At 41.8% G+C, this 13,543-nt stretch overlaps 1 protein-coding gene and 1 long non-coding RNA gene across 5 annotated transcripts in view; both read right to left on the bottom strand.

Annotated features, from left to right (window-relative positions):
- The window catches only part of LOC118016112, an 11,041-nt gene extending 6,188 nt beyond the window's left edge, over window positions 1-4,853 (bottom strand). The window contains exon 1 of the long non-coding RNA XR_004680758.1: window positions 40-4,853. This is a non-coding gene — a long non-coding RNA (uncharacterized LOC118016112). The remainder of the gene's footprint in view (window positions 1-39) is intronic.
- The window catches only part of EBF1 (EBF transcription factor 1), a 397,322-nt gene that overhangs the window by 339,502 nt on the left and 44,277 nt on the right, over window positions 1-13,543 (bottom strand). The window lies entirely within an intron of this gene.

The following is a 13,543-nucleotide window of genomic DNA, read 5'->3' on the forward strand; positions in this document are numbered from 1 at the left end:
ACCTCTGCAACTTTTTAATGCTCTGTGCAACATACATACCTGTGCAAGCACAGGGTATAGATTCACAGAGGAATAGGTTTTTCATAAAGCATAAATCTTTTAGATCACTGCCAAAGGGACTAATACACTGGCTTTAAGGGACTATACCTCTTGTGTTTAAAAAATAAATAAATACTAAAATAGTATGTGTCACATATGGAGTCTATGTGGTTATTCTCTCTCTCTCTCTCTCTCTCTCTATATATATATATATATAACTTTCCTTTGAACAATATTTACTTTGATTTTCTTTCTGCATTTTAGAGACTTCCAAAAAGGGAACTCAGGAATAATGCAAGCTACAAAAACAGATGTCGAAAATATTTTTAACAATCAGCTTAAATCTCCATAATTTACAGTAGATATTCACACTTACACAAAGGGGTTGACATTCAGCATATGTATCTAGTTGTGTGTGATGAACACACGGGATGTATCGTTTTACCTGGATGAAATATCTACTTTCAGAGGAATCTGTAAACTAGGACAAACCAGCTCCCATCTTCAGGTTCTTTCTGTCCTTCGTTTTAAAGGCAGCTTCCTAGAAGATACTGGAAAGGTCGGTTCACCTTTATTGACCGCACCATATATTGCCTATGATTGACACTGTCATGTCCATCTATTGCAGAGACTTAAAGGCCATGACAATATTTAAGGACTCACATTTGCTTGCATGGCTGCGGTAGAGGGAACCACAAAATACTGATCTATCCAAAAGAAAAAAATTAGAGAGTGGCACCGTGGAATTTATGAATGAGAGTGCTTTGGCTGCAAAGTAGCCCCACTATAGCCCTCAGCCACCACAAAACTGCTGTGTAATTGGAAGAGAACTTTTTCCCATGCAAAGAAGCTTGTAGTCAGTGCCAACCCATCAGAACCGCCACATTGGCGTTAAGGGACACACACCTGCAGCCAGCCTCTCTCACTCACTGGGACCCGGCGCTGGCCTGCCCCCTCGGCTCACCAAGGAACCTGGATCTGAGAAGACCACAGAGGCACAGTCTGAAGGACTGGTGAACTGTGGAGGCCATCTCACCCACTCAACTTAGAAGTGAAGAAACTAAAGCCCAGGAAAGCAAAATAAACAAGTCTCAGGTACATAGCCAAAGGTTAAGGCAAAGCCAGGACCAAAGCTCAGCATTGCTCTTGCATCCTAGCCCAGAGCCCCTACTCTTCCACATGTCTAAAAGCTGACCCTCTTTCAGAGTTTATTTACCTAGAACCATGATCAACCAATTCAAATGTTATCCCAAATGTCCTTCTGGTTGGGAAACAATCAACTTCCTCCAAACCAGTTTAGGCGTATTACCATTTTCCCAAGGGAAAAATAATTTTTTTTCTTTGTATGTTATGTGTGTGTGTGTGTGTGTACTTGTTTTTTGGTCCCCCAGCAACAAAAACTGTATTGAAGCTTAACATAATTACCATCTTTTTGACTTTCAAAAAAAAAAAAAAAAAATTCTATCTTCTAAACAGAAGATCTGCATAGATCTCATATGCACCAGTAGCTTAAATTTTAAAAAGACTAAGTTCTTAAGTTCAGTAGAAGACTCTCAGGTCTTGATTGATTATATTTCATAGGAGAAATGTTACATAATTATTTTTTATTTGTCAAATATTGACAGTAAAAAAATTAAAAGTTAAACAGAATGTCGTGGTAGGGAGAGGCTTTAGGTTACATGGTCTGGAAAGGCCTCTTTAAAAAGATCTCTCTGGAAAGGATAAGGCCTGATTTACATAACTCACATTTTGTCATAGATGAAGTAATAATAGTAAGCACCTACTATCTAAAGAACGTATTATTTCTACAACACAAAACAATCCAGCAGGATGGATGTTGCTATCCCTACTTTGCAGATGAAAAACCTAAGTTTTAAAGAGATGAGTTTACTCATCCAAGGTCGCATGGAGGTTTGCAGCCCTAATCTATCTGGTTCCAGTGTCCGGGCTGTTTCTACTCTGCTACACTGTGCTCTGACTAAAAGGAACATGCAGACATAGAGATTTGCTCTCCGTCTGATCATCACTTCCCTGGGAGCACATTCCCTGACCACGCCCCTCAGTAAATCAGTTCTTCTTCTGCCTGATAGATGCACTCAAATCATCCTCCTGCACTAGCCTTCACAGCACCTATATTTATGTGATTCTTTTAACTTCACCTTATTTATATGATTCTTTGAATGACTGTCTCTCCTCCTGGACTATGAAGTCCATGCAAGCTCTATAACAGTCTTTGCTTGGCACATAGTACGTGTTCACTGAATGAATGAGTGAGCCATTACTTCAAACTTACCTTCGCTATAATTCAGTGCAAAATACATAATAGCCAGGAGAACCAGAACTGCTATCCCTGTCTTATTGTTCTAGCCAGATCTGATAATAATCATAATTTACATTCAAATTATGTCTTTCATTTAATCATCTCAAAGTAAGATAAAAATAAACAGCTGGAAATAGCCAACCAGAGGGAGAGGAGAGGAGAGGGAGATGGGGGGAGGGGGGTAATGGGGGGAGACCAAAATAAGTTTAGAACTCTGCCAAAGGTCTTGATGGTAGCAGGAAAACCATAAATGTCTCACGGCACTTCATATGTCATGAGGGCTTGCAGATGGAAATGATATCAGTTCCATTCTCTGCTTCTGCTTCAGCTCACCAAGATACTGCTCCAGGAAAAGGTGATGTGATTTATCCTGCATTCTATCATCTGAACCCTCTATTAACCGGCACTCATGCAGCCACAGGACGATGATAAATGATGGTCATAATTATGACCCTAACTCACAGCAAGTCACTAAGGTATCCTCTGGATTATAGAAAAATGACATTAGGTGAGAAGTTCTTTCAGAGTAGAGACCATGTTATACAACTCTGCCAGGGGCTTTATATGACACATAATTGTTGAATAAAACTCTATTGATCATAACCATGTTATTGTATCTGAAAATCATGTTCTGTGTATACCATATGAAGAAATTATCTACTTACCAAACTGTTCAACTACACAGAATACCCGCTCATGTTGGTTAAGAGAAATCTAATTCACCCTAAGTAGAAAGTGACAATCTCAGTGGAAGATATTTGGCCCCAACCTCCAATTTACTAACCAACTAAGAAATTAGAATATGGGGACTTTCAAAGAGCTGTGAGTTCATCGAGGTATTGTGGCTGGTGGGCTATTGTTGCTGTTGTTTTAATCTACCAGAAACGACTGTCTGGATATTTAAATTCTGATATAAGGAAACAAACCAAAACTCTGAAGAAAAGTTTGATCTGTTTTCACAAGAGAAGCCTCGCTGGGGTGGAGGAGAGGGAGGAAAGTTCACAGAACTAGCCCAGACTCATGACGAATAGAAATCCACTGCATTTTTAACATCTAAACTAACTATTCCCCTCCTTTCCCAATTTAAGTGGGAGAAAATACATCTGAACATGGACATTGTCCCTGAGAATATAAAAATTCAAAGCTAAATTATACTTTTTGAGAGTATGGATCCCTGAGATTTTTATCTCTGAGGCAAATAAGTATCCTGTTACTCATTTTTTTTTATTTTGTCATTTATTCAATAATACTCCGTGTTAACTAAGCAGTAGAATATAAAGAGCATACCAATTGTTAAAATAGTTCTTTATCTCCTCTACACCGTATCTCTTTTCTCATTCATTCGTATTTGCAAATTTCTAAAGTAACTTCTACCAGGACCATAAGGGAATTAGTTAATTTCTATAAACAAAACCACAGGAAAAAAAATATCCTCAATGTACCAGAGCTAAAAACAAAGACTCAAAAGAAGGGAAAAATATTAAATAACCTTAGGACCTTACCAAATACATTTAATCCTTTGAATAACTGTATAAATATTTGAGTGTCTTTTATTTATGTTTTCTTTCTTTTTATTATGAAGATAGGCTTTATAAAGTAGTCCTCTTTAAAAAGAGGAAAAAAAGAAACTGTGGTTTATTATTTAACTTCCGAAAAGCCAACATCAAAGGTTAGACTTTTGGCCTTCGAGACCAGATCATTTGTAATTTCTTCTTTTTTTATTATTTTTAAAAATTTTTATGTGGAGAAGAGTCAGTGATCTCAAGAATTCTTATTTGGAGGCCTCTCTCAGCCAAGCTGAGTTGATGGGAATTATTCTTTTTTGCCAAAACCCAAAAGAGAAGCTGTATACATTTCCTCCCTCCATTCTCATCTATCTCCACTACAACCCCCCATCCCTTCTGACTCAACATGAAAATATTGTTATTCTTTATTCTCCTTGTATTTAAAGGAAGAAAAAAAAAAGATCCTAACTGTACTGGAAGTGCGAGGTTACGATTTTGTTACATAAAAGAAATGATCTGAAACTCCCAAATTTATTTAACAAACCCACAGTGTTTATTTAGTACTGGGTGAGGGGTGTTTTCTTATTTGCATATGTTATCCTGTGAATTTACCACATACATAATTTTAAGGTGCTTAATGAGTGGTTCAAATAGAAATGGAATTAAGTTCCAGACAATGAGAGTAATGAAACTCAGGGAGAATGAAATAGAATGCCAGTCCAAAGCTGTTTGGCTAAATCAAATTGTGCATCCTACAATCCAGTTTCTATTGAAACTGCAGCAGCTTGAGATAAAGTTGTCATAAAGTCTTATCAAGATTAGTCAAGATAACATGATCATTAAGAAACCACATTTAGATCATTTCAATTCTCCCATCTTCCCACCACAAAAAAGGGGGGATGGGAAAATGATCTGGGCAGTTCTTATTGGTTCTTTTTCTTCTTCTTTTTTTTTTTAAGTAGGCTCCACACCGAACGTGGGACTTGAACTCATGACCCTGAGATTAAGAGTCACATGCTCTACCAACTAAGCCAGCCAGGTGCCCCAGTTCCCATTGGTTCTATTCCTCCCCACCTCCCCACAGTCAGGTTGTTCCCTGCCCACTCTCCCCTATTCCTGCCACCACCAGTACTGACAAAGACTTCATCATCTCTGGGCCTTACTATCATAGAACTTCCTAACTTGGCCTCCGTGCCTCCGGGCTCCACTCTCTATAGCAGTGTTCAACCCCCCCAACTCCAACTCAAATATCATTTCTCCCTAGCTTTCCCTGAGCCCATACAGAATTAATCAGTCCCTGATATGGGTGCTCCCTGATACTCTATCACACAATCTCACACATCTTCTTGGTTAGCTCTCTGCGTACTTCTCTCAACGGTACAATCACCTGTGAGCAGGAAGAACTTCTGTTTCAGCAACCTGTGAGCAACAGGGTCTCCCACAAAAGACATCCTCGATAATCTTATTGAATTGAACCGATAAGCTTTACTGTGGAATTCAGCTATTCACTTATCTGTGCCAGGTTGTTCATGAGGACAAGAATCCTGTTTAATAAATTATGCTTCTACAACATAAGGAAAATGTGCAAGAGACATTGGCCTAAGTGGAGTGGTGGACAGAAAGAGGCCCAAAGTGGATCAAAGAATCATTTCAAAATCCCTTTCTGAGGGAGCATGTCAGGTATAACAGACAACGTAACATGCTAGATTTTTTTTTTTAAAACAAATGCTTATTGAATTGTATACTTTGCTACATGCTGACAACTCAAAGCCTTGTAAGATATGGTCTCTGCCTTCCAGAAAACTAAGGACAATGACTCAATACGAAAGGAAAGTCTGAAAGACAAAAGATTTAATAGTAATGACCGACAAGATCAGCAGTTCTGGTAAAGTGGATAGAGGGAACCCTACTTTGAAGGGTTTGCCAATTTCCATGGTGTAATGATTTTAAGCTACCAATGTAATATTACTGAACAGAGGTGGGAAGAGATTCACTCGATTGCTTCTCATGAGTCAGTGTGGGCCAGCTCCAGCACACCACTGGATAGGATCTCCATCCCCCACAGCTACAAGCTAAACCCTATCACCCAACAAATCATCCGATAGACATTTATCGAGCACTACTAGGTGTCAGGCACATAGTTGAGTAGGGTAGGGATAAAACAGTGAACGAATGGGGGCACCTGGGTGGCTCAGTCGGTTAAGCGTCTACCTTCGGCTCAGGTCATGATCCCAGGGTCCTGGGATCGAGACCCACATCGGGCTCCCTGCTCAGTGGGAAGCCTGCTTCTCTCTCTCCCGCTCCCCCTGCTTGTGTTCCCTCTCTCGCTGTGTCTCTCTCTGTCAAATAAATAAATAAAATCTTTAAAAAAAAAAACAGTGAACGAATGGCCCCTGATGCATATACTGACCCAGCTGGGAAGGTCAGTGCAAGTGTCTCTGAAAATTAAGGGAAGGGAGCCAGGACTTGACGGATGAATTGAACTTAAGTATTCAAAGAAAGGAAGGAGCATCCTGGACAGAAGCAATGGGAACAGCATACAAGGAATTTGCCCTTTATCCTTAGAGCAATAAGAAGTCACTGATGGGCTTTAAACTAGGGTAGGGCACTATCGGACTTGAATTCTAAAAAGCTTGCTTTGGCTCCTGTGTGGAAAGAATGGATGCTAAGGAGACCAAATGGATGCTGGACCCTGATGTGGACTTATAGCAGGAGTTGGGGATGGTGTGAAGAGGACAGAGTTGAGAGATAACCTCCTGTGGCTGTGGGGATAGATGAAAGGCAGTGGCCAGGGTAATTTCCAGAGTTCTACCACTGAAGGGATAGAAAAATCTGTCAGTAATTTGAAGAAGATGACCAGGTTTGGAAAACAGAATTGAGAGTTCATGTTTGGACATTGAGTTTTTCAACCTGGATTTTACATCCCCAAATTCTGTAAAAAATGGCTTCCTACAAAAGAAAAACCATATCCCTTAACATGGCCTTTAGGGCCCTTCACGCACGGGCCAACTTTCTTCCCAGCCTCCTTTTCCAACAGTTGCCATGTACTGCTGTTTCCCTCCCCTCACAGTAGCCACTTTCCCAAAAGTTTTAGGAGATTCATGGAATCCTATCTGTATTTTTATCCCAAATACCCCCATCAAAACCTGCTTTTTGATCCTTGCTTCTTGGTGAAAGGCAAACATGCAATATCTAACAGAGTCACCCACGCCAAAACTGTCTGTATTTAAGGCTGAAGACATGAAGCTCAGATCATGTCTCATTCATCTGTGTATCTCCTGGAGCTGTCAAGGGATAGGTACTATATTTCCATATTTTGATACCATATTGTTCCAAAGCAAAACCACAACACCTGGTCTGACAACATGAACACACCTAGATGAAGAAGATAGACTGGTCTCCAGACATACAACAAGCACTCATCAAACATTTATTGTGTGTGCATTCATATGCTCATTAATTGATTCAACAAACAATCACTGAAAGCCTACTGTGCGGAAAGAGACAAGTACTCCATAAGGAACAAAGGATGAACTCTCAGGCACCAGAAGCATCCCTCCCCGTAGGCACTTCCTACCCAGCTTTAGTAACAGATGCCTCTGATAACTGTCACCCATCTCCATGGTCCACTCTGATTTCAGCCCCATATCTCACCTTCCATGGCCTGGCAGCTCTGAAACAGCTGCCGGGTCTGCACACAAGCACAGCCTACAAGTGTCAAGGTGACAATGCACCCAGGGACAATCCTCCACCAATGGGATACAGGAGCCAGGAAATAAATGCTCCAGCCTCTTGTCCTTCAGAAGCATAATTCTAGCAGGCATATTTTACTCTGCCTCTTAGGACATCCCAATGGGATCAAGCACCTATTACCTAAGGAGTGACTTCGATAATGCATCACTGTCTTAGTTTTTCTGCCTTATCTGTTCTCCCTCTCCTCACTCCCTGCTTCCTAGGATCCTGCCCACATAAACTACCCACATTCAAAACCCTGTGGAAGGTCTACTTTCAGGACCACTTCAAACTGAGACAGATTCCAATGGAAATTGCCATTTCAGTGTCCATGAGAAACTGAAAATAGAAACTTTAGAAACTCTTCCAGTTCTGTTGTCTATGAGGACCATCTGTAAAAGGCTGCAGTGAAAAGAGCACATAGTAAGTGCTAAATACATATCTTATGAATTAAATCCACATAAAAATCCAGCTTCTTCACTGTAGTAAAAAGGAGATAATGTATGTGCCTTTCCAAATCATTGGTTTTGTCACACCATTCCCTCAAGTTCTTAGAGTTCAATTTGGCTCTTTTTTCCAACCTTGGTCCAGAGTGTTAGAACATATTTATCAACATATTAAATGTTACTTAAACATCCCTAAATGATCCCAGAATGATAAAGAAAGGGGGGGAAAAAAGCTTCTGATTTAAACATACTCAGCTATCCATTAGCATGACAAAGTCTGCATTTTATTTAGACATTGCCATTAATAATGAAATGATGTATGATTTCCACTCCTGCAGCTCTTCCTTCCTTGCACAATCAATTATACATTTAAGAAAATACTTAGTGGATAGAAGGCTTCTCTAATTAACATCACTTGGGGGAGCCTATAAGATTCTTAAAACTAGAAAAGATCTCTCAGCTATATAGGATGGTAGAGGGAAAAATCCACTCAAAATGTTTGAGTCTTGATGAGAAAAACAGAAACTTTCACATTCTGAACTGCTAAATAAGGAAGAACTCACACAGACATACATTTTTTTAAACCAATAAAGACTCTGAGGTGAACTAAATATTCTGCGGAGTATAAATTTTTTCTCTCTTTGTTCCAGCTAAGATGCCAGGACTAACTTGAAATTAGATCTTTTGGGTGAGACTCAGCCCTAGAATTGCTGCCCCTTAGACAAAACAGTCTTCTCTGTCAAATCATTGAGGATTTAAGACAGTTCTTGGGAATTCTGGAAATTTTCCAAAGCGAGAATCAAACAGAAATAGTTAGCATAAGATTTCCCAGAAGGCAAAACGAGGATGGTTCTTCTCACTTGAATTACTACATATCACATCCTGTTGTCAGGAGGGATGCTTATCTTGGGATAATCTCCGGTATGAATTTGCATCCTGGTTGTCCTGCAAAACTAACTCTCTTCAACACACCACAGCAGATTCATTCAATTTTGGCAGCTCCTAACGCTTTCTCTTTCTCTCCCTCTAGAGGCAGAAAATGAAGCACTAAATAAGGCTTGATTGCAAGGCATTAGAAATAAAACTTGGGATAAGCCACTTCAACGGGAACAGAAAGCAGGCCTTGACAGGAAGCAAGGAGTGTGTGGAGAAAGTTGCTCACAGGAGAAATGGGGGACATTGGCAAAAGGGGGTGAGGAGACACGGTGAGGTGCAGAGCGCTGGTGCTCTCCTCCTCACCCCTGTCTCCATCTCCTCCTGTCCCCTCTCCTCCACACCTTCGCCCTCTCCCCTACATTCTTAATAATTTCTCTCCTGCCCGACCGCCCACCCGCCTTTCCTCCCTCCATTGCTCTGTCTCCCTGTCTCTCTCTTTCTGACTCTCGTTCTGTCTCCTGCCTTCTACCCCTCTTATCTCCCCAGGACCATGGAACCTCCTGCTTCTGGAACTGGTGGCCCCCTCCCCCACCCGCCCGACAACTCCTACTACAACAGGAGCAATCACTGAGCTTCCAGAGGGGCTCACACGTGGTGTGGCTATGACAGCCATGTCCCCGGAGACAGCAGGTATCCCAGACCACCTCGTTTCCCCAGAGCCCCTCAGCCCGGGGGCCCCTCAGTCACAGCTCTCAGACCTTGGGTCAGCTCCACCAGAGCAGGAGCAAGAGAAACATCCTCCCCAGGTGCCATAAGCAGATGCTTAAAATCCTACGGATGAACAAACTTCTAACTCTCGATGGACTCCTTTCCTCCTTCCTCCTGTCCTCCTGCTAGCTTACCCGTCTGAGGGCCAGGAGCCCTCCTGCCAGGGCCCAGAAGCCACCTGGGAAGGAACCTCAGAAACTCAGTTTCTCCTGGGAGAAGGGAGAGGGGGGAAAGCTGGGCGCCTCTACTCTTTTTAATTCCACATTCTGGCAAAAAGAAAACCTCAGGTCTGACTTTAGAGCCTTTGACACATAATTGGTAGCCAATTTTCCTAAGTGGTGAGTCAATTTTCTGCTTGTGAAATGTAACTTTACCCTGGTGCACACCAGGCCCCAGGGTTTTCAATGTGGCTTAACAGCAATTATATGAATGTTAGAAAGGGGGGAAGTGTTAAAGTCCCTACATTTACATTTTTCATGTTCTTACTTCTTAAAGGGACAGGAGACATCTCCTAACCAACTAAACCCCTGAAAACCCCACCCAAAGACAGACATAGGCTATCCTGAGAAAGAAAACCATTTTAAAGCCGCACCACAAAGGGTATGTATTTTTTCATCCCCTGCAGTACTCAGACAAGTAGTGAGATGCACTGGGTAGGCTCGGAACAGCCAAGGCTCGGGGCACCCTGCGCCTAGCTCCTCTGGAGCTATTTTCTTTGCTCCCACCCTCCTTCCCCCGCCTTCCCCCCAAACAAATGCCCGGGTGGGCAGGCGCTGCGCGCCCCCTGCCCCCCGCCCCCCGCCCCCCGCCGCACGCCGCGCTCCCCCCCGCAGCCCCAGGCGGCCGGCGGCTCCCGTCCACATGTGCAACTCATGTTTCGGCTTTCACTGGCGACAAACTGGAGCCGGGGCCTTTCCGTTTAGGAGGAACTCGCTCTGTGTCGCTAACAACAACACAAACACCGCCGGCCCTGCTCTGTGCTTCGCTGCCCACAGCGCGCTCGGCACCAGGCTGGATTTATAGCGAGGAGCCCGACTGTAAGAAGTAATTCATGAGTCCCCACAATGCCACTACTGAGAGGCATTGCGAGGGGGGAAGAAACATCCGTGGGCTCGCGCCGTGGGCCTCCATCCCAATCCATCCCGATGCGCCGTTGTGCAGCTGGGCTCATTCATTTTGTGGTAATTTTTTCTCTACGAGGGGGATGAAATAATCTCCACCACCAGCTCTTTATCATGACTTGTTAAAAACCCAACAGACCTAAAATATGCTCTTGGGTCATCAGCTGCAAGAGAAGAGGCATAGTACATCCATATGTTAACACAAACCTACATGGCATCATACACAAACACACACACACACACACACACAGGCTCAGAATACACTCACATGCAAAAAAAAAATCGTATCACTATTATGAACTTTCTTGGAAGATTTAGTCACGTTTGTTTCAGAAGGACATTATAATTTTAATAAATCTGACTTGGGAAGCAGCTACCATGAACGAAGTCTTAGAAAGATGGGAAACAAAACAAAGTAACTGATGTTAAAAATCATTTAGCAGGGGGAAAAAATATGCAATGTAAAAATTCCACCAAAAAAGAAGAAATCAAATGTCATGTAGACAAAGATTTATTGCTTCACAGCCCCCCAAAAGCTCTTAACTATCCCAAGGCAAAGAGGAAAATATTGTATATGAAAGCTACCCTTTGGACTATCAGACTCCTTTCTAAAAGATCTAGAAAAAGTCCACAGCACAAATATACACATGAAACTTTGTACCAGATTCTGTATTAAAAGTCGGCTTGTCGGGTCTCATGAATACTTCCCTGGTCTGTGGTTACCAGGTTTGCTGTTCGGCCTTCTGCAAATCAGTTTGGAGTTTCTCTAACTCTGAGTTACAGCCCATCAAGATGACCCTCTATAACACGAGCCTTTTAAATCCCACATCTTTGTTTTCCCCCCTAACACTCAGCCTAATTGTCTTCAAGTTCCTGCCTCCGTCAGCCATTCCAAGCTGGAATTAAAAGACGGACAGATCCTTTACCCTGAGAATTTGGAGCTGCGAACCTTCGGGAGAGGCCCAGGGAGGGATAATTGTTTTAGTGAAGCTCACTGCCTCGTCAGTGGTCCGTGCGACCCTGCTGAGCGCAGCGGCTTACCTTTGGCAGTAACCCAGGGCAGGTTCAGGAAACCGTTTCGTGTTCCTGCCCTTAGCCTTGTGTCAGTGAAGCCTGGCACATCTTTTTTGTGGTTGTAATTTAAATGAGAACCAACTGCACAGCTGTCTCGGTCAAATTATGCAGGGCCATGTGGCCTTTCTTCCATCTTTAAAAAGTCCAGGGCACCTCTGACCATGTTTGAGGAAAGCCCAAGGGAGCAATGACCAACAAAAGGAATAGCGATTATGCCAGCAAAGGATGGAAATTTGCCTAAATGAATATATTAAAGGCTGCACTCAGAAAATGGTAATGTTAGTTTTTAAATAGAGGCAGAATGGTATCATGATTAAGACCCTGATCTTTGGGGTCTGCCACAGCAGGGCTGGTGTCCCAGCTCCAACACTTAAGAGCTGTGGTGACCTTGGGCAAGTTATTCAACCTCTCAGAGTCCCTGTTTCCTCATCTATAAAATGGGAGGAAATAAGAGTACTCCCTACATGGAGTTATTGTTAAGGATTAAAGAGAGAATACTTAGCAAACATGCAGCTTAATAAATGCTAGCTATTATTATCATCATCATCACCAGTAATTACAGTAATTACAACAATAGCACATAGAACATGCCAGTCATCACGCCACGGGTCAGGTGTACCCCAGGAAAAGACTAGTTTTACTCAGCTTCCAGCTTCTTATCTTAATACTACAGAACTATCTATGACCTTGCCAAGCTGCAAATAAGACTGATATTTGCTGTATATGAAGTTGCTATACTCCAAATTTTATTTTATTCTGTTTATACTCCATTGAGAGTTTTAACATCTCTCTCTCTTTCACACACACACACACACACACACACCCAAAGACACAGGAATATGATTATAAGCATACATGGATGCAGACTACACCAATACAAGCCAGGAGATATGCAGATAAAAAATCAGTACACATGCTCCAGAATGAGAGGAACATAATTATCAACTGTATTTTGACAACTCTATTCAATGATACTCAATTATGAACTGAATGGCAAAAATAAACTCTTTAAAATACTGAAAGCATGACCCATTGTATCTTTGCTCCTAAGGGTCCTTTAAAAGCTGAGGTTAAATTATAATCAGATGGCAAAAGGATAAGGACCTCACCTCAGGGCACTTCTTTGGGATAAATGACCAGTTCTTGTCCATGTTGGAAAGGATTGTTGGCCCAAAGCACCATGGGGCCAGTGACCCCTTGCTGGTCATTAATTGTTACCGAATTCCCTGGATCCAAGGTCATTATCACTAATACAAACTTAAATAAAAATTCCAGAGACATATGGATTTCTTTTAATGGTTAGTCTTATTTCTTTTGGTTTTTATAGGGCATTACTATAGAATTAATGTTCAATACATTAGCTCCGTAGTTGGTTTGTCTTAACACTTGATCCCGCTTAAAGTAAAGGTTTATTGGACATAAAATAAGAAATGAAGGAAAGAAAACGAAAAAACAGGAAATCCTGAGAGGGCCTATTCTGTACCTGGAATTCTCAGAAAGTCATTATCCATGGGACTGTTTCCTTGGTAATCTGCCAAAATATTATAATGTTTACATGTACGGGTTCAAGAATTTCATTTCAAATTTTAAAATATTCATATATAGATATATGTACATATTCTACATATATAGAATCCTGGACAAAGTTTTGTTTCTTGGTTT

Source organism: Mirounga leonina, unplaced genomic scaffold (assembly GCF_011800145.1).
Source record: "Mirounga leonina isolate KUSES-001 unplaced genomic scaffold, KU_Mleo_1.0 Mir_104, whole genome shotgun sequence".
NCBI lineage: Eukaryota > Metazoa > Chordata > Mammalia > Carnivora > Phocidae > Mirounga > Mirounga leonina.